This window comes from Coturnix japonica, chromosome Z (assembly GCF_001577835.2).
Source record: "Coturnix japonica isolate 7356 chromosome Z, Coturnix japonica 2.1, whole genome shotgun sequence".
NCBI lineage: Eukaryota > Metazoa > Chordata > Aves > Galliformes > Phasianidae > Coturnix > Coturnix japonica.
Window position 1 is genome coordinate 16672581 of NC_029547.1, and position 22754 is coordinate 16695334.

General features: G+C 35.9%; 1 long non-coding RNA gene across 2 annotated transcripts in view; it reads left to right on the plus strand.

Moving 5' to 3' along the window:
- Positions 1–20089, plus strand: part of LOC107305975 — a 48824-nt gene extending 28735 nt beyond the window's left edge. The window contains exons 1-3 of one of the 2 annotated variants that reach the window (XR_004305613.1): positions 14799–14918; positions 17689–17758; positions 19985–20089. This is a non-coding gene — a long non-coding RNA (uncharacterized LOC107305975). Of the gene's footprint in view, positions 1–14798; positions 14919–17688; positions 17759–19984 lie in introns of those variants that run through there. The other variant, XR_004305614.1, reaches the window with a different exon arrangement.
- The last annotated feature ends 2665 nt before the right edge of the window (positions 20090–22754 follow it).

Here is a 22754-nt window from a genome sequence, read left to right on the forward strand (position 1 = left end):
ACTACTGCAGCAGCATGTCTAATTTTGTTATATTAAAGTTGTCACAAAACATTAAGTAAGAGATTACATGAAGTATGCATAGGGCAAATAGTTTATAATGTAATAAACCAATAAGGTTTTGAGCAAGATAAAACATGATTCTTTCATGCTATTTTCTTCTTTATTTCCCATTTTGTTTGTGCTATTCCCCATTCTTTTCTAAATAATTGCTGAAAATCCGAGTTGCGAACCTGTGTCTGCCTATTTATACAAATCAATTTTAATTTTTTTCTGTAAATGCCACAAAGATCCTTCAGATAGTCCTGCTCCCCTGCATATCTTTTTAATACTTACAGGGAAGAAACTAATTCTGACAACCCCAGCCTACAGTGCCTACAACAGTGAAGTTTTAATTTTGCTTAGGTCCTCCAGATGTTACAGCATCATTGTTATATACAATAAATTTATAAATGGAGATACCTCTCGGGCCCTAGAGTGGACCAAATACATTTTGAGCTCCATTTTATGAATAAAATATTAATCAGTAATAGAGCATTATGCCATGCCCATTTGAGAAAACAGAAGCTACAGGAAACAGTACATTCTAATTGAGGAAATATGGAAATGAAGGTGCTTGATAGCCAAGATGAAACAGGGGTACAATTCCCTAAAATGTCCCAGGAGGTAGCTCTTCTCTGTGGAGCAACAGAAATCAAAACATAGAATAAGTGGCTGCATATCTATATGGGAGGATGCAGCTAGGTATCAATGAATCTACCCATACTATTAAGTTGATTTGACTGTAATTTTCTACCAGTCCTACTGCCTCATCATTCACATCTCACGTATATTACTTCGCACGCAGGAGGAGTTGAGTGGAGGCTGAAGGAAAATCCCATTTCAGGTTCGAAGACTGTCAAGATACCTCACATTTGTGACTTTAATTCCAGTCCAGTGTTTCATAAGTCAAAATAAACAATTTTTAGCACAGGAGGTGGTCAGAGTACCCATCTCTCTGATGACTACTACTTCGTTCTTAATAAACTAACTCAGGTATTTAGAGACTGTGAATAAACCTTCATTTCTCCTGCAAAAACTACATGAAATAGGGACTGTGGTAGGGTGTTTGCTCCTAACTCACTGCTGTTGTGTTTTACTTTTGAATTTAACATGCAGATTTAGGCTGATTAGCCATGATGAGCTATGACAGGGTCAAAGACATATGGTGGCACATGAAAGGACAGCTGCCTACACAGTTTCAGTGAGACAGTATTTGCAAGAAAGACCCCAACTGTGGCAGTGTTGCAGATCTTTCAAGGAGGTCTCTGCTCCTCTCTGTTCTCTGAAAGGCACTCTCAGTGATTTTTTGTTAACCCTCAAACAGTATTGTTCTTTACTTGATTCACTGACATTTTCTTCCCAGGTTTTCTTCTATTTCAGTTCAAAAAGGAGCTTTTTCAGTTCAAAGCTAGTGCTGTTCAGCCTTACAATAATGAGGGGGTGAAAATAAAGTTGTCTTTTCTCTTACCACGTAAACTGTGGTTAAAAAAGAAAAAGAAAAAGAAAAAGAAAAAGAAAAAGAAAAAGAAAAAGAAAAAGAAAAAGAAAAAGAAAAAGGAAAAGGAAAAGGAAAAGGAAAGGGAAAAGGAAAAGGAAAAGGAAAAGGAAAAGGAAAAGGAAAAGGAAAAGGAAAAGGAAAAGGAAAAGAAAAGAAGAGAAAAAAAGAAAAGAAAAGAAAAGAAAAGAAAAGAAAAGAAAAGAAAAGAAAAGAAAAGAAAAGNAGAAAAGAAAAGAAAAGAAAAGAAAAGAAAAGAAAAGAAAAGAAAAGAAAAGAAAAGAAAAGAAAAGAAAAGAAAAGAAAAGAAAAAAAGAAGAGCTAGCCACCACTTGCTTTTTGTCTGAAACTAAAATCTGACAATATCTGTTGTATATGCAGTGAGAGAAAGGAAACTAAAACCATATTGGAACAATTCTATTTTACATTGTGTGATTCCTACTGAAAGCATCATGGAACTCAGGAAACTAGGCAGCAAGAGGGTGGGAAAAAAAAAGAAGGAATTTTTCTTCATGATGCTTTCTTCAGTTCCCTGATACCAATATCTGCTGAATGGCAGCAGCTTGCAATGGAAGAATGCTGACCATGTTTAATTTGTTTTAATTCTTCCTACCTTGAAAAGGGGACACAACTCAGGCAACCAAAATGTTGCCCTGGTGTTTCTGAGAGTGTGTCAAGTTAGAGCTATTAAAAAAATGAAGATGCAGTATGGGTCTCAAGTGGGGATTTTGGCCTGTACCTACCATTCTGTTGTTTGAGCCACAGTCAGACATGGCACACCTACAGCATGCTTAGGACATTAAAACTCTCTTACCTATCTTAGTAATGTAAAGGTGTTAAGTAATCAAGAAAATGATAATAAAAAGTTATTTACTAAATTTAGACACCCCTAGGATTGTTAAGAAAGACTCTTTAAGATCCTTGGAACTCAACCATGTATTTCAGTTCAACTTCTGCACAAAAGCCCATTAATTGTGCAGAATTTTGAACATCCATGGTTGGAATTTATTTCATGGAATTTCTGGGAAAACACAGAATTCAGAGTCACTTCAGTTTACCTGCTTATTTCCCACAATGGTCTCCTCATAGTGTTGTCTGAACCATCACTAATCACATCTATATATTTCTTTTTGATAACTTTTCAACAAACTTTAATGAAGGCTACACAACTGGAAATAGAAAATATAGGCTTGGAAACATGTTCACCTTTGCACATTTAGGTGGATGATTGACCTTTGAACTGCTTCTGATAATGCAGATTCCAGAAGTCAACTGACATGAAAGCATCTAACAAGGCTACAAGCCTTGTATAGAGAATCACCATGCCCTGTTGCTGAAATAGTTACCAAGTAATTTGACGCATCACTGGGAAGTAAATTCTCTTATTTGAGTGGGGCTAGAGCTGGCATTCAACCTTGACAAAATATTTCATTCACAAATCTGTTCCTAGACTTTTCATATTTAAAAGAATGCATAAACTGTAATAAAGCCATTTCAGCTGAAGCACTGAAATGGAAAAAGAGACTTTTCATCCTGTATTCATCTACCTGTGTAGAAACTCAGAAAATTCATTACATTTTACTATCAAGTAAACTACATAAGTACTAGTCTCGTTTAGAAGAGGACTTGGTGAGTATTGTATAAGACACTTGACAGTTGGTTTCCTTCAGGTACAATGATTTTACATTTGAATTTGACCATGGTGATGTTAGGAGAAGTATTCAGCTGATAAAAAAAGAGTCTTCTGTGAAACTGTCATATTTTTGGCTCATTTTAATCAGCAGTGTTTTCATGTCAAAGAGACACTTCACAACTGTTACAATTGGCAGAATGTCTTTTTTTTTTTTCTTCTTTCTTTCATTTTTCTTTAAGAAAAAATAATGTTATAAGGTCCTGATTGGCACTACAGCAAGCTTGTCACCAGAGACAGTCTCAAGGCCTCGCAGTCATACATGTCCTGTGCAATTTGCTTGGCAGGAAGCTGGCACAAAAACTGTGCCACTGAACTAATGAGAAAGAAAAACTCCGCGAAACTAGTGTAATTTTGGACACCCTCATGTTAACCATTCAGACAGAAACTACTGCATGACTTCTATTTCATATTTAGGCTTCAGACTAATCCTCCTCAGAGATGTGGTTTATGCAGTTGAGTCATTTACCTGTTTTCCCTGCCCTAATACTTGTTATTGGCCATGCTCAAACAAATTCAAGAGGTAGAATAGTGATGAAAAACTTAAGGAAAATTATATTTCTGTAAATTTCTTGAAAATCAATGAAAGCACAGGAGAGATCCAACTCAGGACTCCTACTGAGGAATTAATGTTATATACTCTTCCTGGCAGTAGGCTGTTGGCCAGTTGGCACAGGAGTCCTGGCTACCTAATCAGTCTCCGCAAAGCTTGAAACTAGCTGTAGCATGAGCTGCTGCTTTGAGTGAAGCTGTCCTTGGGGCTAAGGAGGGGAATGGAGTTAACTGTGGTTTAAGGATAGGAGTGAAGGGATTTATGGGACAAAGGACATAAATCTGTGCAAAATCAGGCTTTGTTAATTGCATTGCTCACAAACAACTTTATTTTACCTAGACCTAAATGTGTTAAAGCAGAGTGAAGCTTTAAAAACATAGTAATAAAAGGAGTGTGTAAAGTGAAATATACTGGATATAACTGAAACAGAAAAAAAAACAAAAAACAATAATAAAAAAAAAGTCCTACTCTCCCACTTAGAAAACAAATAAGAGATACAAAATGAGCTCATTGATTTCATGCCAGAGCTTCATTTGCTGGGTTAGCTGGGTATATATGAGGCATAATTACATTAAAAGAAAAAAAAAAAAAAAAGAAAAGTACTATCCAATAATTCCTATGTTCAGATATTGTTTCTAAAATATGTTTCGAAATCTCAATTTAAACTCAGTCTGAAGCTATTCATAATGTGTTAAAGGCTCTTCTGCATGGCACATGGCTTAGAAGTAGTTTGTATTTGTTAGGTAATATGAAGTCAGAAAAGTTTCCTTTGTACCAAGTCTGTGTGGAATGAAATGATCAGAGAAGACAGTGGTAAAAATCTGGAGGGGCAACACATTCAAGTATTCCTACACTAGCAAATAATCTTTGAAAACATTTGCTGCAGAGTCATTATTTCCTATGAAGGTTGATTAGGCACATAACTCAGGTTAAATCCCTGCAAGTCACTGCCATTTGGCAAGGCACGGGAGTCTAGCTGGATGACAGGAATTTACCTTACCTACATTGCAGTTTCTGGAAATGAGCTGCCTGCAATCTTCCTGAATGTGTAAGCTGCTTGCCTACTGCATTAGAAAATAGAGCTATGTCCATAACCCTATTTCTACTATCCTTTCTGAAGTCTGAAGTAAAATCTCACTAAACTTGGAAGTCATAGCTATGAACTTCAATGCTTTAGCCTGTATTTTTATTGCTTTCATACATTTTGTGATCATAGTCCATTATCAAATTCCTCTTTGATATTAAAAAAAAGAAAATATTAATGTTAATATAACCTTTAGGCTATATTTTAATATTAAATATTGTTTGGAGGTTGTTAGAACCACATACACATCTGCATGAAATCACTAGGTCTTTTCATTATCTCCAGGATGAGATTATGAACTGCTGAAAGAGGAGGAAAGAGTAGTTATGGATCTCAAATTTCACTACATATTAAAAATTATCCTCCCCTCAAATACATTTAACGACAACAAAAAACAAAACAAAACAAAACAAACAAACAAACAAAAACCACAAAAAACAGTGAAAACATAGTCAGTTGGCTGATCTGATAATGCTTCTGTAAGCTTTGCTCTGAGCTCTGACTGAACTGATTTCAAGAATAAGATTTGCAGGATACAATCCATAAACTCCTAATGACAAATTTAGAAATTTCCCCTTAGTATTTATGCATCACATGACTCAGTTTTCATTAGTGTGATAGCTGTTTCACTTTAAATGCACTAAATACTGTAAATGGGTATTTTAATGTTAATTTTATTGATTTAAAAAAAGAAGAAAATCTTAACTCATTTACCCACTAATTACTTAACAAACAGTATACAGTGAAATGAAGAACGGGTGTTCAAACAAAATGGCTTATAATACCTGGCACAGTTCCCAGAAATCAAGCCATTTCACATTCTTGATGCACTGCCAAATATGTTTTTGTTGTCTTCCTCCACCACTGTAAACAAACATGATGGTGGCAGCTGGGGGAAGCCGGAAGGGCTCAGGGTCTGACTGGCTTTGTCCATGTCTACAGTGCATCTCCACCCCCTGCTACTCCCAAACGCTTTTACAGATCTGATTTCCTGCACTACAATTGCGTAAAGGAAGTTTAAAAGAGCTGCATGTATACTTCATAGGAAGGTAATAAGGCATTGCAAGACTAACTTCACACTTCGCTCGTCTGTCAAGGGGGTCTCCCCTTCCCAACAATACCCCAATGTTTTGGTAGGCAGGCTCCAGCCCACTTAGCCAGTGAGGAGGCATGGGTGGAATGCCAGGTATGTCTACAGAGCAAAGTAGTGCAGGCAGCCTGACGCCAGGAGAGAATAGGCAGGTACCTATTGAGTTACAGGATTTCTACAAATCTAATCCACGTGTAATGTGAGACTTATTACAGAGTCAGCCTCTGCCAGGGCTGTGAAAAGTCTGGGGATATGAACAGCCCCAGGAACAATGATCCCAGTTAACTCATTGCAACCCAAAGTCAGTTGACCAAAACTAATGCTCTTTTATCCTTGTAATTCATTTTTTGAGCAGTGATTACAAGCTGTATCTTATCAACTATTTAATAACAAAGGCAAGAAAATAATGATAAGACTCTGGGTGACATTGTTGCTACTGCAACACTGCATATTCTAATAAGAATAACGTTTATTGATTGTTATAAAGAATATATATAATATATTAAGCAAGACAGATTAACATGAGTAATATTTTCATACATATAAACCAGTAAAGCCATTCTGAACTCCTAATAATACACAGAAAAATAATTAAATGTTTCCAAATCTTATTAAAATTATAAGATTCTTTGCTGATTTTGGGAGGTACACTGGGAACAAACTGCAACATTAAAAACAAAAACAAAAAGCAAACAACAACAACAAAAAACATGACTATCTGATACACCTCTGTTAATTTCTTCAGTCACTATAACACTGGATGGGACCTATGATTGCACATTCAGTATCTACTTGTTAGGCGCCATTTTAGTCTTAAACTTCTTGCATTACATGTTATTTTCATCACATGATATCTTAAGTAACTTTGTCAAATAACTAAGCACAGCCTTTCTCAATCAATTAGTTTTTAATTTGGATGTTGCTGAATGCAAAAATGATATTCATTTTATACTGTAGTTAGTGAATGCTAACATCCCCCAAAACAGTCTGTAGTTATTTGGGATATTTTTAAATACCAGAAATTCAAAAATGGTAATCTATGATGTTAAAACCACATTCATAGTTGCACCTTGCAACAGAATTGTGGTTTTATTCCTTTCCTTAGGCTGCTTAATGGCCATATGACACCTTTAGAAAAGGTCAATGGCTACAGGGTCTGACATTATCACTTTATCAGTGATATTCATCTGGCTATTTACTGACACAAATATTCTACTCTAGCAATCAAAAGTAAACAAGGTTTTGGAAGAACAGTGGCCCAGTCATAACAGATGCTGAAAGCTGATTCAGCCTAACATTAGGAATGATTGTTTTGCCCAATTTGTATTCATTTTGTGACTGATAAAAATCAGAAAACTAGAAATTATTTGTCATTGTTTCCCCTTGTTACTAGAACTGGAATTTAAATTATTTTGCTGATTTATAGAGGGAACAGGCATGCTGGAGAGTACATTTTATATTGATATATTTGGCACAAGCAGTGTGAATAATGTGTCTATTTTTAATGGATCTCCTTTACCTAAATTTGGAGGAAACTGCCAGAACATAAGGAATTCAAGATGTCAGACGGTTAAGTAGGAAACCTAAAAACTGCATTGGCTGCTCAGATGCTGAACGTGAACATCTTCTCAGGGCAAATCAAAAAAGAGTTTAAAATTTGCAGGAACTAGCATTGTAATCTCAGCATCAGGTCCCAGTATGAAGGTGATGGATGCTCACTGACTGATGTTTGAGGAAAGCAGGTTTCTCAGAAGTTACAATGGTGTGGAGGGTGCCATGTAACTCAGCCAGCTGGAAAGTGTTAAAGGCTTGAGTGTTTACTACATCCCTGTCAAGGAAAGGTCTTTGCTCAGTTCTAGCTGGACAACTCACTTGTGCTACATACACTGGAAACACAGCATCATAGCAAGTCTCTTATCTTGTTAAAAATGAAACAAGAATTATCAGCTTCATAATTTATGCCACTGGGCCTGTCTCTAAGAGCCATTCCTCATGTAGAAGCCTTTCCAAATCTTAGACCATATGCAGTTTCAACTAAATCCTGAACAAAACATGAAGTTCTGCAACATCATTTCCACTGTTTACAAACAGATCCATTCATCTCAAACAGCAGGAATAATGTTACTGGCTTCATTAACAATGCTATATATTTCCTTCTGACAAACAACAACAAACAACAAACAACAACAGCAACAAAACTGTAACGAGAAAGAAAAACAATTATGTTTCTAGATGCTTATCTTATAGTAGTAAATGCTTGTGTATTTCCTTTCTTACAGATTACTACGCAATATGCCTGTAGGAACTTTTAAGCCCATGTGATGCAGAACAGAACAAAAGTTGATGCTCCAGATTTAGGTTGCCATGTCATGTCTCAGTTTGTCTTGTCTTTTCCTTTATTTATCCTTTTTATTAATCTTATCCCTGCCTAGCCTACATGATATGTAAAAAGACATTTTTAATCAATGCATGCATTGCATAGGCCCCTTAAAAACAGCATTCACAACATGGAAGAGCAAGAATGTACAGGGTAATGAATGGAATGATAATGCAGCTTAAAAGGTAGAAACCTCCAAGATATTTTTCTTGAAAATCTAAGCACACTGACCTTTGAGAATGAGTTTGCATTTTAAAATACATATTTAAAATATACATTTTTTACATATATATATATTTTAAATGAGAAAAAAAGAATTTCAGTTATTCCACTGCTGGAGTGTGTGAAATATGGTGTCCACTTCTTTATAGCTAAATGGATAAGATTTTTCCACAGGTATTACTCTTTAAAACATTTAAAAAATAATAATAAAATAAAATAAAATAAAATAATAAAACATGCTTCATTATTTCTTTCATTTATATTTACTATACTCCACTAAATAAAATGTAAAAGCCATACATTACATATGTTTTCTTTGCTTTTTCTTTATTGCTCTTTTCTTTCCTTTCTCTCTCTCTCTCCCTTTTTTTTTCTCCTTTTGTAGGCAAACCTAGAATCAATTTCATATTGATTCAGCACCAGGTTTTAAAAATAAGTAAAGTTCAGTCACAATTACTTCAGCTCATGACTAGACATGTTTAGATAGCCAGTTTCTTTCAATTCTGTTATTCTATTTAACATCTTTGTTGATGATCTTGATGAGGGGATTGTGGGCACCCTCAGTGAGTTTGCAGACAACACCAGGCTGGGTGGGAGTGTTGATCTGCCTGAGGGGAGAAAGACACTACAAGGGGGACTCAGATGGACTGGACTGATGGTCCAAGGCAAATTGTATTACTTTCAATACAGCAAAGTGTCCAGTCCTGCATTTTGGTCACAACAACCCCAGGCAACCTAACAGGCTTGGGGAAGAGTGGCTGGAAAGCTGCCTGATGGAAAGGGACCTTGGTGTACTGATGGACACAAAGGACAGTTGGCTGAATATGAGCCAGCAGTGTGCCCAGGTGGCCAAGAAGGCCAATGGCATCTTGGCTTGTATCAGGAATGGTGTGGTTAGCAAAACTAGGGAAGTAATCTGATCCTGTACTTGGCATTGGTAAGACCTCACCTGGAGTAGTGTTCAGTTTTGGGCACCTCAGCACAGAAAGGACATTGAGGTGAAGGAACAGGTCCAAAGAAAGGCAACAAGGCTTGTGAAAGTCTTGGAGTACATATACTATGAAGAGAGACTGAAGGAACTGGGGCAGCTTAGTCTGTGGAAAAGGAGCTGAGGGGAGACCTTATTGCTCTCTTCCAATATCTGAAAGTGCATACAGTGAGAGCAGGGTTGGTCTCTTCTCACTGGTGACAGGTGACAGGACGAGAGGAAATGGCTTCAAGTTGCACCAGGGTAAGTTGGATATCAAGAAAAACTTTACAGAAAGATTACTTAAACACTGGAATAGGCTCCCCAGCGAGGTGGTTGAGCCACCATCCCTGGATGTGTTTAAAAACCATTTGGATGTGGTGCCCAGGGACATGATTTAGAAGAGGGCTGTTAGGTTAGGTTGAGTTGGAGAAATTCTATGATTCTTTGATTCTGTTCAAAAGTTCAATTGCTTATATAGAGTATTCATGATAATCATTCAAATTTGGTATTTCAAGAGTTCTACAAACTAAAGGCTTTTAAAAAGTAGGAAAAATCAGTCCTTTTAAGATCATGCTCTTCAACATACTGAAAACACATTTTATCCCTACATTTTAATTTTTTTTTTTAATTTTAAATGAAATTTGTGGAAAAAAAAAATCCTTTTCCTTTAAGATCACTACAAGAGATTTGAAACCTGATTTTTCTACTCCTAAACCTTTTGTAAAGACATAAATGATAAATCTCTTGCATATTAATTTCCAACCCACACACATTCTCTTTCCTGAAAGCCTCTGGAACTTTTCAAATACACACAATGCAGTTTATAAATAACTCATCCAAACACACATGAGGAATTTGGCTCAGTGACGATTATACGTTATTGTTTGTGTATGTAAAGGTGGTGTTAGGAAGAGGTATGTGGGGAGCTGAGATAGCTGAATAATAAGAAAATGATACAGCTAAGAGTGAAGCCACACTAAGGTAGTCCCCAAGGCTATTTAACTGCTGACTACTTTTTTCATCCTTTCCAAGAAATTCATTGAATTTCTTGATTCCTAACCAACATCCTCAAGGTCAAGGCTCAGGTCATATCTTGGACCTGTCTTCTGGAGGACACAGATGACACAAACTGCTAACCAGTCTTTCCTGGTCTCACATTTGGAAGAACAGAGCTCAGTATCTTCTGACAAAGTGTGGCTTGTGGCACAGCCCATACTCAGCTTGTCCAGACTGTTCCATATCATCTGGCTTACCTACATCCCCAGCTCTAAGCTCTGCAGTTCAGGTGGCCTTTTGTGGAGGCCTGGTGGTCTGTGTCGATGGATGGCCAGTTTGTTTTTGAGGGTGTTCTTTGATCTGTCCAACATTAACTATCTAAGTGTACATAGTAGCTAATACTTAATGTCTTGATTTACAAGTCTGCTTTCTTTGACAATATTTTTCTACCACACTGTTGGCAGAAATTTAGGCTCTCTGGCTGTTTTTCTCTCAGAAATGAAACCAAAGGCTGAGGATCGGTGCCAATGTTTGCAAAAGTATGTTGTTCTGTTTTCTGTGATTCAATGAAGTTTCAATGAAAATGCTTGGGAAATATGAGTTTTCTATATCATGCTACTCATGGCTTTAATAAAAAAACTCATTGAAAAAACTGTTTTCATTCATAAATGCTAAAACAGGAGCAGGATGTGGTAATGTTGGCTATGAATTGCTTTCAACTGAATTGTTTGTAGCTTCAGACAAGCTGTGTTTTTTGAAGTCTGTGTTGGTCCTTAGCCATTTTAGGTCAGGAACAGATTCTATGAATAAAGAAAAGAAGTGCTCCACAGCATTGCCTTTTACTTTAGAATGATCTACTTCAGAGATGAAAAATCCCCAGGCACAAGGTTGTATGCATTGTAAGTGTCTTTCTGGTGGGTCTGTCTTCTTTAGCTCAGTCCAAAGTAGCAACACCTCTCCTCCTGCCCCAGACAAGCTTGAACTGTTCCTATCTGCATTCATGATCTCCCTCCAGGAGTGGAGAGGTATCTATGCTAAATCTCCATCACAGCTCATTTTCAGAACAGGAGTGACCATTCACTTCTAACTCATGGAGAGCAATGGACACCAGACTTGCCATTTTAGAGAAACGTAGTCCATCCTTTTGCACCACTATATCAAACTGCTTGCAGATTCAAGCATTGTTCAGTCTTCTTGTCTTTCGATTTCTGTTTCTAAACTCTGTTTTGCACTTTCTGTCTCTCAGTTTTCTTTTTATTTTATCGCAGGCTGATGTTATGGTAGGATCAAATTATTTGAGGAGCTAGGCTTCCCAGCAGAAATTGAAGTACCTTTGCCTTAATCTAGTCATGCTTCCACTTAACTCTGGCCATTTTGCATAGAACCTGAGTCAGCTAATGCTCAGCTGTTGTGTCAGGAGTGCTGCCACCTGCCCAGCCCTGGCATCTTGAGATGATAAATGTCACCAATTGCCTCCAGCATAAATGAACAGGACACTTCCCAAATTATTAACCTGAAAAACAGCTTATCTTTCTTGATGACAATCTAAAGGAGAGCCTTTTAAATTAGACCTTCTTCAGATTCACAATCTGATAAAGGATAACATTTACAAATACTAAGTAAAGACCCAGCCATAAGCATGAAGCAGCTAGATCCACTCCTTAATATAAGAAAAGGAAACATTATTATTAATACCATTAACATAGCCCAGCTCATCTAGAAGGTTTGCATTTCTACTGCTCAGCCACGGGAGTGTTTCTTCCAGGAAAGCTGTGATAACTAGTCATAAAATCTCTTCCAATACTGCTTGAAGGTATTGGCAGTCTCCCAGAATATTCCCAGCAAGTGTAAGACCAGATACTCACCACGAAATGGCAGCTGGAAAAGGCTAACATAAAGCAATAGCAGCATGTAAACTATGAATGGGAATTCTTGCTTATAAAGGTTAGTTGCACTTATCTTTCCAGGAGTAGAAGAATTGCAGGGAGCCTAGCAGCTGAAACCTGAAATGGTCTGTTAATTTATTTACTGATTTACACATAGAGCTGAGTTTGGCTAGAGCTTGATTTGCTGCTAGAGGGGAAAAATCATGAGTGAAATATACATCCTTTTGTATTGAAAATAATGATAACTGTTAGGAAACTCTGGAAATAATGATAAATCTCTGCTCCAGACATAGTAGTGTGATCTGGTTTTATAATTAACTAAATAATTCATTTTGACTTATACAGATTGCTTCACTTTCAGACATAGTTTAAAAAATACAGTAGTATTACTTACAAGCACTTACTATGTATTTGCAAATTAATACTCTCATTTTTAATTTTCTTGTAGTATGTAGAAAAATGTCATCACTTTGCATTACTTATTCACCCTTTCTACAGCCTAAAGGGAACAGTTCTTCCAGGTGTGAGACAAATTTTCAGCCGTTTTTGATCCTGGGACTTCCTTTCTTTGGGTGGGAGAAAATTTTCTGAAAGATGAAGCTACATTCTTTAGTGAAAGCTAAACTAAAAATCTTTGTTTCATCAGGAAATACACTAATAAATTCATTCTTTCCTGTGCTTAATCATTTCATTAATGCTTTTACCAGGTTTTAAGAACACTGGTACTAACAGAACTGCATTTATGATGTATGAATATTCAAATTAATTCACAGGGTGATATTAACAGTGCTAGCAACCCTCATCTTAGGATTTGTCTTGGAGTGTTGCTTCTCCTGTTAAAAGTCCTCCTGGACTGTTATTTCCCTAAAGAATTAAGACTGCCTTTGTTCTTAGTTTACATCCTCATGCTTGCAAATGGAACAAAAAGAAACTAATGATAATAAAAAAAATATGAATTATGCGTATTTGTTAATTAAAGCAAATTATCCCACCATGTATGTCATTGATCAGTCGCATCTACATTAATGTATATATTTATATTATGTATTTATTTGTATTTATGGATATTTTTCAACCATCCATTAGAAATAAAACTGTTTAAGAATTTAGGTTTTTATCTGAAAGACATTAGTCTAAATGGAACTGTTTTCTAGCTGAGAATGTCCTGAGTTTTTCCCTTCTGATTCTTATTTTATAAAATCATTTGAAAAGTGTACTTATAGGCTTGATATATAGGGTTTCGGTTCACAAATAGTGACTGTACATTATTTTTTAGAATTTTATAAATATGACCCAGGTGAGGATGTACCCTGATGTTATATTTGTGCTGTTAGCATAAGCAAAACAGACATTTGCTTAATCTGCTTAATCTCTGTGGTGGTTAAACAGCAATGTCTCAGGCTCTGCTTTTTACCCTGTCTTGGAATGACAGACTGATTTTTCCTGAGAAGGGTCAGTGCAGCAGGGACAGTGACTGTGCTGAGTAGGTGGCACCACCCCAGCCATCCATTTCTTCAATTGGAAAGCTTAAATCTATCAGCAGATCTCCTTCCCACTTCCTTGTCTCTCCATCAGCACAGGTTCTGTGCCAGTCCTGGGGAGCCACATTTGGTTTTACTTATAGTTCTTTCAGGTTTTGTGGAAATCCTACTGACTGCGACAGCAGTTTGGACTGTATTTTGTTTGAATTGTCTGGTATGCAACTGGATTTAAATATTGTTGTTTATTTCCTAAAAGGCAGGATTTAAGACAAATGCTTGAAACAAATGTTTGAGCACTGGCTTAATTTCCCTGTCTCTTGCCAATGTAAATAAATAGTTTTTCTATGTAGCTGAGGATGCATTACTACACTTAAAAACAGTTATGGAACAAACTGAGTGAGATACATTTACTCTGAAGTGTCTGGGGAAGAAAAAAAAAAATTAGTCTTGTGTTTTAGGCATATATAATTGCATATGCACTTAATTGCTATTGTGACGGTTCCACTTTTCCCACTTGCACATGATGGACTATGTTCTGACTATGCTCAGTGTAAAGAAAGAATATAAAGCTTCTGCCCTACATTTTAGATCTTAAAGTGAGTTCTCCCACACATCTTAGAATAATGATTGCTACACAGTCCCTATCCAGAATCTAGAGTATTGGTGTATCTTTATATATTCCAGTAGTTACTTGAAATGTCACAGACTACTTTATGTTTAAGAAAGTTGGTGAGTTTTTTCAGGGGTAATATATTTTTCTGTAAAGGCAGAGTCAGTGAGTCTCACACAGTGGGTCTCCTTTGATCCCAGAACATTAGAAAAAAAAAAAATCTGTTTCAAGTTTAGCTAAAATATATTTAATTCAAGTTATGGCACCTCAACCTGTTTAATTCTGAGATTATATTTCAGATCTAATGCACTGGTAAAAGCAGCCACAGTTCCAGCATGGGATGATGGCGTTCCCCTCCCAGCTGTAATAAATCTGGCATTTGTCTAGATCATCTGTGGACTGGCTGTGGTCAGCAGAACATCAAGGTATTTTCCTTGTCGTTATTTATTTGTAGACATGGAGTAAACACATCCATAAAAGTTGTTGCATGAGCAATAGTGTCATCATAGCAGTCTTTCTGATGGCACTTCATATATTCAGTGAGTTGTCTACTCCTGTACATATGAAAGTCATGAGCAAAATTCTAACTTAGACATCCCTGACAGTGGTACAGTTCTGCCCATATGAATGGCAACATAAGCACACAGAGTAAATTATATGAAGTGTATCTTTGTCGCCGTGTGTAGAAAATGAAGACAATCTGTACTATTTCCATTGAAGTTTCAATATTCTGCTTTTATTTTGAAAGCATCAGTAGAACAGCCATCTCTGTTTAGCTCAGTTCCTATTTTGATCTGAACAGTGTTGCATTATTCTGCCAAATTATTATCATTTTTCATTTCTTAAAGTTAACATATAAACTAGCAAGATTTTTTTTTCCATGGTATCTGACAGGAGTAACGTTAGACTATGATAAACATTCCAAAATGCAGCTATTCTAGGGAATGTGTAACAGGGAACATTCATACACTCTGTGCTTTCATAGACAAGTTAGGCTGTTATACTGAGAATCATCTATACTTAAACTGTATATTTTTATCAGTGTAAGATTTTTTGTGAATAGACTCTTCTTGTTCACATATAGTTTTTTTTCAGTTTTTCTTGTTTGATCTAAAGAAACTCAGAATTATATTCACTCACATTCTGAATGAGGATGTCAGGACAGAAGTCATACAAGCACGAATATTACTGATAATTTTTTTCCCTGGAAACAAGCCATGCATCTTTCTTGACTTAGAAAAGCCTGTATTAAAATATTGATGGATTAGATTAAATTACATAAGTGTTCACGCTCTAAAAACATTATTTATGATTAATATTTATTAGCATCTTTATCAGAAACGTGTGAGTAATCTGATATATTTTTTGTTAGGAATGAAAAGTAAAATAAAAATAAATAAAATCTAAGTCAGACATTTTCAAAGCTTTCATACCCCTTGTGCTGTAGACCACCAGCAAATGGCCTTGGAAACTCACAGGCCTTGGCTTTTACATTTAGTCTTCAATGAAAGATTGAGACAGTAAGAAGAAATATCTCAGGTAGGGTGCTTTTCTACCTGCAGCCCTCACTAATAAGAAACCAAACAATTAATTTTGGTATTGGTTATCAGGTTAAATCATACTCATATAGAAGATGAAAATAACTTCACTCCTGCAGCAGTACTGACACAGCCAAAACTTTCCATATTTCAGACCTTAGAATATGGGTCTCAGTAGCACGGAACAATTATATGACTTGTTCTTGTTCTTGAAAATTTTGCCCCAAAATAACAAAATAAAGGGAAGACTACAGTAGTCCTGAATTTTATGAATACAAGTATTTTGTGGTTATGATGTGTTGTTTTTATAGCTTTAAATTAGAAGTCTAAAATGGACACCATTAATTTTGCACTAGATTTGCCTTTTTTTCCCTGGTTGCTGAGAGAGATAAGATGCTCAACACTAGAACCTGAGTAGTTCAAGTTAAATAAAATAAGGCCAATTTGTCCACCTTCATTTTCAACTATTATTGAAAATGTCTCTAAAGTAAAGAAAGGTGAGTACTCAAGATTCAAATTTCAAATTTGTGAAGGTTTGGGCCTTTTTCTTTTGTCATATCTGTATTAACAAACAGGCTGTTACAATCTTCTCTCACATTGATGGAGAAACTGGAAGGAAACAAAGAATGACAGGACAGAATGAACTGAAGACTCTCAGGCAGTTGAAATTTTATAAGTCATCACGGGGAAGATGAATTGGTAGGCAAAGGGCAGGTGAGATGGTCAAAGGTGAATATAAATAAATGGGATGGTACTACAATTTATCATGTAGCTATCGCCTCTACATACGCTATATCTGTCCATCCATCTTTTCTTGGATCTAGCTACACTGCTTGTATATCTAAAAAGATAGGATGAATCAAATGAAAAGACGTACGCTTGTAAATAGATGTCTACTCTTTCTTATGCTAATCTTCTCCTGGGTCCCAATCTGTATCTATCCTGAATAACAGGATAACTACATAATAACTTTTAGCTACTATCACACTTAGAAATCACTAAAGCCCGCCAGCTCATTAGCCCAAAATCTTTTAAGAAAACAATTTGGTGTAGAAAGACTAGCACTGAAAAGTCTCTAAGAATGAGTACAATTATTCAGTAGGCAGCAGTGCTGAGTTGAAAGGCTGTAATCTTTTCTAAGTTTCCTGAAATACTGCTGAAAATACATGGTAATTTTTTTTTCTGCTAATCTGAAATTCAAATATTATTTAGGCATTTTCTATAGGTTGGAGAGCCTTAATAATCAAACCCTAGCAGGATTTCCAAATTTCAGGAGTTTACTCAAATATTCTATCTGAAAAATATTTTAGTTCTAATCAGTTAATTAGTCTTTAAAAGGTAATTACTGGAGTTGGCATAATTTCAAGTTAAAAGCTATATAGAAAGAAGTTTTTTTTTGTATTAGTATTATTTTCCAGGTTCAAAGCAGCAAAACAATGTTTCAGTCATTTCTATTTCTCAATTTCCCTATTCAAGATAACAGTTCAAAAAAGGTAATGTAGATGTAATTAATAATATTTTTAATAAAAAAATCCCAAATGCACATAGTGCTGATCCATACAGAAAATATTTTACTGTCTCATGTGGATTTTTGACAAAGAGCAGTAGATTCCAAAATCTAAATACTGAATTCCATTTTGTTTCTTCCTCATTGCAGAGCACTTGCTGTCATGGACAAATGAAATTACATGGACATTTAAAAGAGTTATAAATCTGACTTCTAAAAGGTAAAGCACAAAGAATTGAGAAAGATGATCAAACTATGCTGCCAGGTGACTTTAGTTCACTTAGTTACTCTTATTATTGCCCTCCACGAGAGCTATTTTATCAGTAATTCTTAGAGATTCCAGTACTGCCTCATCTATAGAAGCGCAAAAATATATTTCAGAAACATTTGTAGTTTGACTAACCGATTAACTCGCCAACTTCCTTGACTGGCCAGTAGGATGTTCATCAAGCTAGGGAGACTACCCATAACGGGTGTTCAGTTATAACTAACACTAAGATACTGAAACTGTTGCTATGCAAGCCTCTTCTCTCTTTGTAAAATACATCTTAGTTTCAAAACTTCATGAAGGATTAGGCCTTCAAAGATCAATATTCAGCTCATAAAGGTTTCACTGAGAGCTGAGAGCTCTCATTGGTTATTACTCTATTTCCCCAAAGATAATCAGAGTCATCGAATCACCAAGGTTGAAAAATACATCCAAGTTCATCATGTCCAATCATCCACCTACCATAAATATTTCCCACTAAACCATACTCTTTAGTATAACTTCTAAATATTTCTGGAACACCTTCAGGGACAGTGACTCCTACCTTCCTAGGCAGCGCATTCCAGCACTTACCCACTCTTTCAGAGTTTTTCCTAATATCCAAACTGCATCTCCCCAGGTGCAACTTGAGGCTATTCCCTCTAGTCCTATGATTAGTTTTGAGGCAGAAGAGGCTGACTGCCACCTCCCTTTCAAGCAGTTGCAGATATCAATAAGGTGTTCCCTGAGCCTCCTCTGTTCCAGACTGAACAATTCCAGCTCCCTCAGCAACTCCTCTTACGACTTGTGCTCCAGACACCTCATAGCTTCATTTCTCTTCTATCAACACGCTCCAGGACCTCGATGTCTTTCTTGTAGCAAGAGACCCAAAACTGAATACAGTACTCAAGATGCAGCCTCAACACAGCTGAGTGCTAGGGGACAATCACTTTCCTGCTCCTGCTGACTGCACTATTTCTAATACAAGAAATAATTGTCTGCATGTCCCATCCAATCCCTGCTTATGTAGGGAGTTCACTAGAAGTCTTTGTAAATTGTGCAGGCATGCATGCTGAATACACCACTTGCATGCTAACAATATACTGGAGAAAGACAAAACTTCAACTTCTCTAGAGATTGATTAACACCAAATGAGTACTTGTTTAGAAATCTTGATTAGATATTTATTGTTATATTGGTTGATATTGAATGGAGACAGAGTACCTTTCACAGATTAGCCTAAGTAGTTTCCATGAAAAATGTACCCATTACTGTAGGTAAACATCTTCATTTTATTTATGAAGTTATCCCAGGTAATAAAAAGACAAAAGAACACAGGAAAAAAAATAGTAGAGTATATATGATCTTAAATGAGAAGGACACCTTTTTTGTTTCTTGTTTAACAGTACTATTTCATACTGTAATACAGAAAATCAAGGAAAAACTTATTCATAAGGATGAGTTTAAAACACAATGAATGATTTGCCTTGACATGGACTCAGGGTTACTCCTCAGTTTAACCATATTTCTTAAAGTGGAATCACTTTAGTTTTCTTAGCTAATCCCTTTTGTTGTGGTGCATGTATAGTGGGATGGTTAGAGAAGGTTGAGGACGGAGGAGAGAGATGGTCATGTAGAAAATGATTCAAACCTGAAAACTCTTTCTAGTCCAAAACATCCTAAGATTTGCTTAATATAACTTTGTGCACATTTAAACACTTAAATTGTCATTTTAAGGTTTTCTGTTTTTCAAACATAGCTGTATTGTTTCTATCCTTTTCTTGGTATGTCATTAACGAATAGATCGTGATGGTCAGTTTGTAATGCCATGAATGAAAGACTTAGGACCACTAATCTTAAGAACACTGCTTGGCGCCAGTAGACAAACAATGCACTCCCCAACTTGTTATCTCAGCCATACTAAGCTTTCACTTCTTACCTGCTTTCAAAGACTGTCAGTTCACCAATGTAGTCCAGCAAGTAGAAGGCACAATCTTCTCAAGAAGGTGTTTTGTGTTTCAATTTTTGTGTGTGTGTGTGTATTACTTTATGTTTGTCTGTTCTGTAGCAAAGATGAACTGAAATGTTTGCATTTCCAAAACCAAAATTGGTACACAAAAAAAAATCTACTTTTGTCAAGCCTTTGCAATAAAACACAGCTTTTTTCTTTTTTTTTTTTTTTTTTTCCATTGATCTTAGGAGTTTCAGGCAAATGATAGTATAATGGATTTATATATATATAAGTATAATATATATAATGAGCAAAAGAATACCTGGATATATGAACAAGACCAATAAATTATGGTAAGTATAGATGCATGCAAAATATCTCCTGGTTAAACTGATAAGTAGGTCTACCTTATACTCTCTCCTTCCTGCAGAGTGCCTGGTTAGGTTAGGCATAATTTTTGCTTTGCATCATGAGATGCAGATTGTTACGATTCAAGGCTTTGCTGTGGGTTGATGCTGAGATCTTTCGAGATTTTGAGGTAAAAGCTGAGATTCATTTTAGACTTATATGTCTGCCCTATAAATACCAGCTGTATGTACTGAAATATTATCAAAGTAAACACTGCTGCCACAGATGTTTATTCATTTGAGATGGAAGACACTCAAAAGACATCATTTATTTGTTTAAATTATACTAGCTATATTATTAAAGGGATCTTAGGCTTCTATTGTTGCAAAATTTCATTATACCTCAATTACTGCAATTTATGCAAATTTTTGGCAATAAATACATAGATAAAACTGAATCCAGGAATACGTATAAATTGAGTCTAAAACAAAAAACTTTTTTCTAATATTAAGGTTTTTAAAGCCACCTCTATGTGGCCCTGCCCAAGAATGGAGTTTGGACCAGATGACCTCCAGAGGTCCCTTCTAAACTCAGTTTTCTGTTTCTGCAAAAGCCTTTGAGGATTTCTGTTGTTTTGGTTTCACTTTAGTTTTGATTTTAGATCTCTGAGTAGATTTCTTCCCATTAACAGCAAACACAATCCAGCCCTCTGAGACAAATTGCATTGCTTTTGTTTAGATTGACACTCAAACAGTTGAGGTTTGGAAATCTCCCTACACAATTAAATTAAAGAAAGACAAACAATATATTTTTTATTCATGTCTTTACTAGCAGGTACTCTTCTGCTATGCCTCACTTGTCAAAGATGAGGGTCTTCAGAGGAATCCTTAGATTTTGTGCTGCCTTAGGGTATAATATACATGCAAGTCCAAAGTCTGAAAATCGAATGTGACTCTTCAATTAAAAATAAACAGAAAAAAGAACATTTAACAAATTAGTTTAAGTGTATTTTGAACCAATTCAATGAAAATTGCTGTTTATTTTTTGAGTATATCATGATGGACTCTGCTTGGGGCCTTTTCTCTCACTTTCCTGTTTTAAGATTTTTTCATCTATTATTATTATTATTATTATTATTATTATTATTATTATTATTATTATTATTATTATTATTATTATTTCCATGCTTTCAAGTGCTGTGTTTTTATCAATATACAAAAGTATATCTGAGATTTAATTGTCAGCACTGATTTTTCTGTAGCTTGTATTTATTCATCATATCAAGTCTTTCACTCCTTTAATTAAAAACTTGATTATTGCTATTCACCCTTAGTCAAAGAGGAAGAGAAATTTACATAGCAGCAACTAGAATACAAATTTAGAGGAAAAAAAGTTTGTTGTTTTTTTCTTTTCCCTAACCAAATGAGTATTCATTTGGATTTAGAAAATCACCCTGATTTTACCTCCTTTGTGTAGTTTCTTTTCTGTTCATTGATTGTTGCTGTGTTAAGTAATGGAGAGAGATGCCATTAACAGGGCTCAGCAAGTAGAACAGCAGTAATTTTGGAAGTACAGGAATTCTCAGCCCACCTATTGAAATGAAAGTTTTTCAAATGGAAACCAGGGCAAAGTCCTGTGGAGAGCCTGGAGCAGGAATTGCCATGATAGCTAATTTAAAATGAGCAGCAGGGTAGGGGAAAAAAAGCAGATGTCAAGTGTTTATATTAAGCTTTATTAACCACATACCTACCTAGATCACCTTCCCTACCATTTTACCATTAAAAGCCAATGAACCAATATAAGCATGAATACTAATCTTCTCCAAAGGTAGAATTATCTACAATGATAGCTGATTAATTTTGCAACTTTTGCTGAGTATTACTTGCAAATTCAAATTATTGTAAGAATTTCATAAGGAATTAATGCAATTTTATTCTCGTTTAAAAGATTTAAAAAGGAATAGTGAATTTTTCAACAATATTAATCAGCCTAGAAGCTAGGGGGCTTTTTCAGCAGTGCTTCCATGTCTTGTGTCAAAAAAGCATAATCTCCCCAAATCCTGATCAATGAAGTTTGTGCCAACAGGTAGCCAAGTTCCCACATAGCCATTCACTCACAAAACCTTGCCAGTCTTACTAGAGAGAAAGTAGGAGGAATAAGAGAAAGAAAATTATATTCCTTTCCTGCCTTCTCACTGCCCCTCCGAGCAGCCCTTCTGAGGTGCGCTGCTATATCATGGGTATCTATTCCTCCCTCACTGACCTCAGTGTTTTCATTTGTGTTACTCCTTATCTCTCTCTCTTTGGTGTCTTCTGCCTTTTCTTATATACGTTTTCACAGATGCCAGCTGGCCCCAGCCACGCTCTGTGGTGGGGCCAGTGAAGCTGGCTGGAACCAGCTGCATCCTGACCTCTCCTCAATTATACCAAAACATAGACATGGATGCCCAATATACTAATGAATAAAGCATAAGTTATTATATAGAAGAAAATATACATTGCTGCTGGTTAAATATATAAATAAAATAAAATAATAATAATAAAAGATAGATTAGATTGGCTACTAAAGCTGGAACTTCAGTGGAACTTCAGCAACTAGCCACAGATAACATCTCAGAGGTGTATTTGGAATGATTTAATGAATAGGAAGTGACTGTGTTACCTCAGTAAG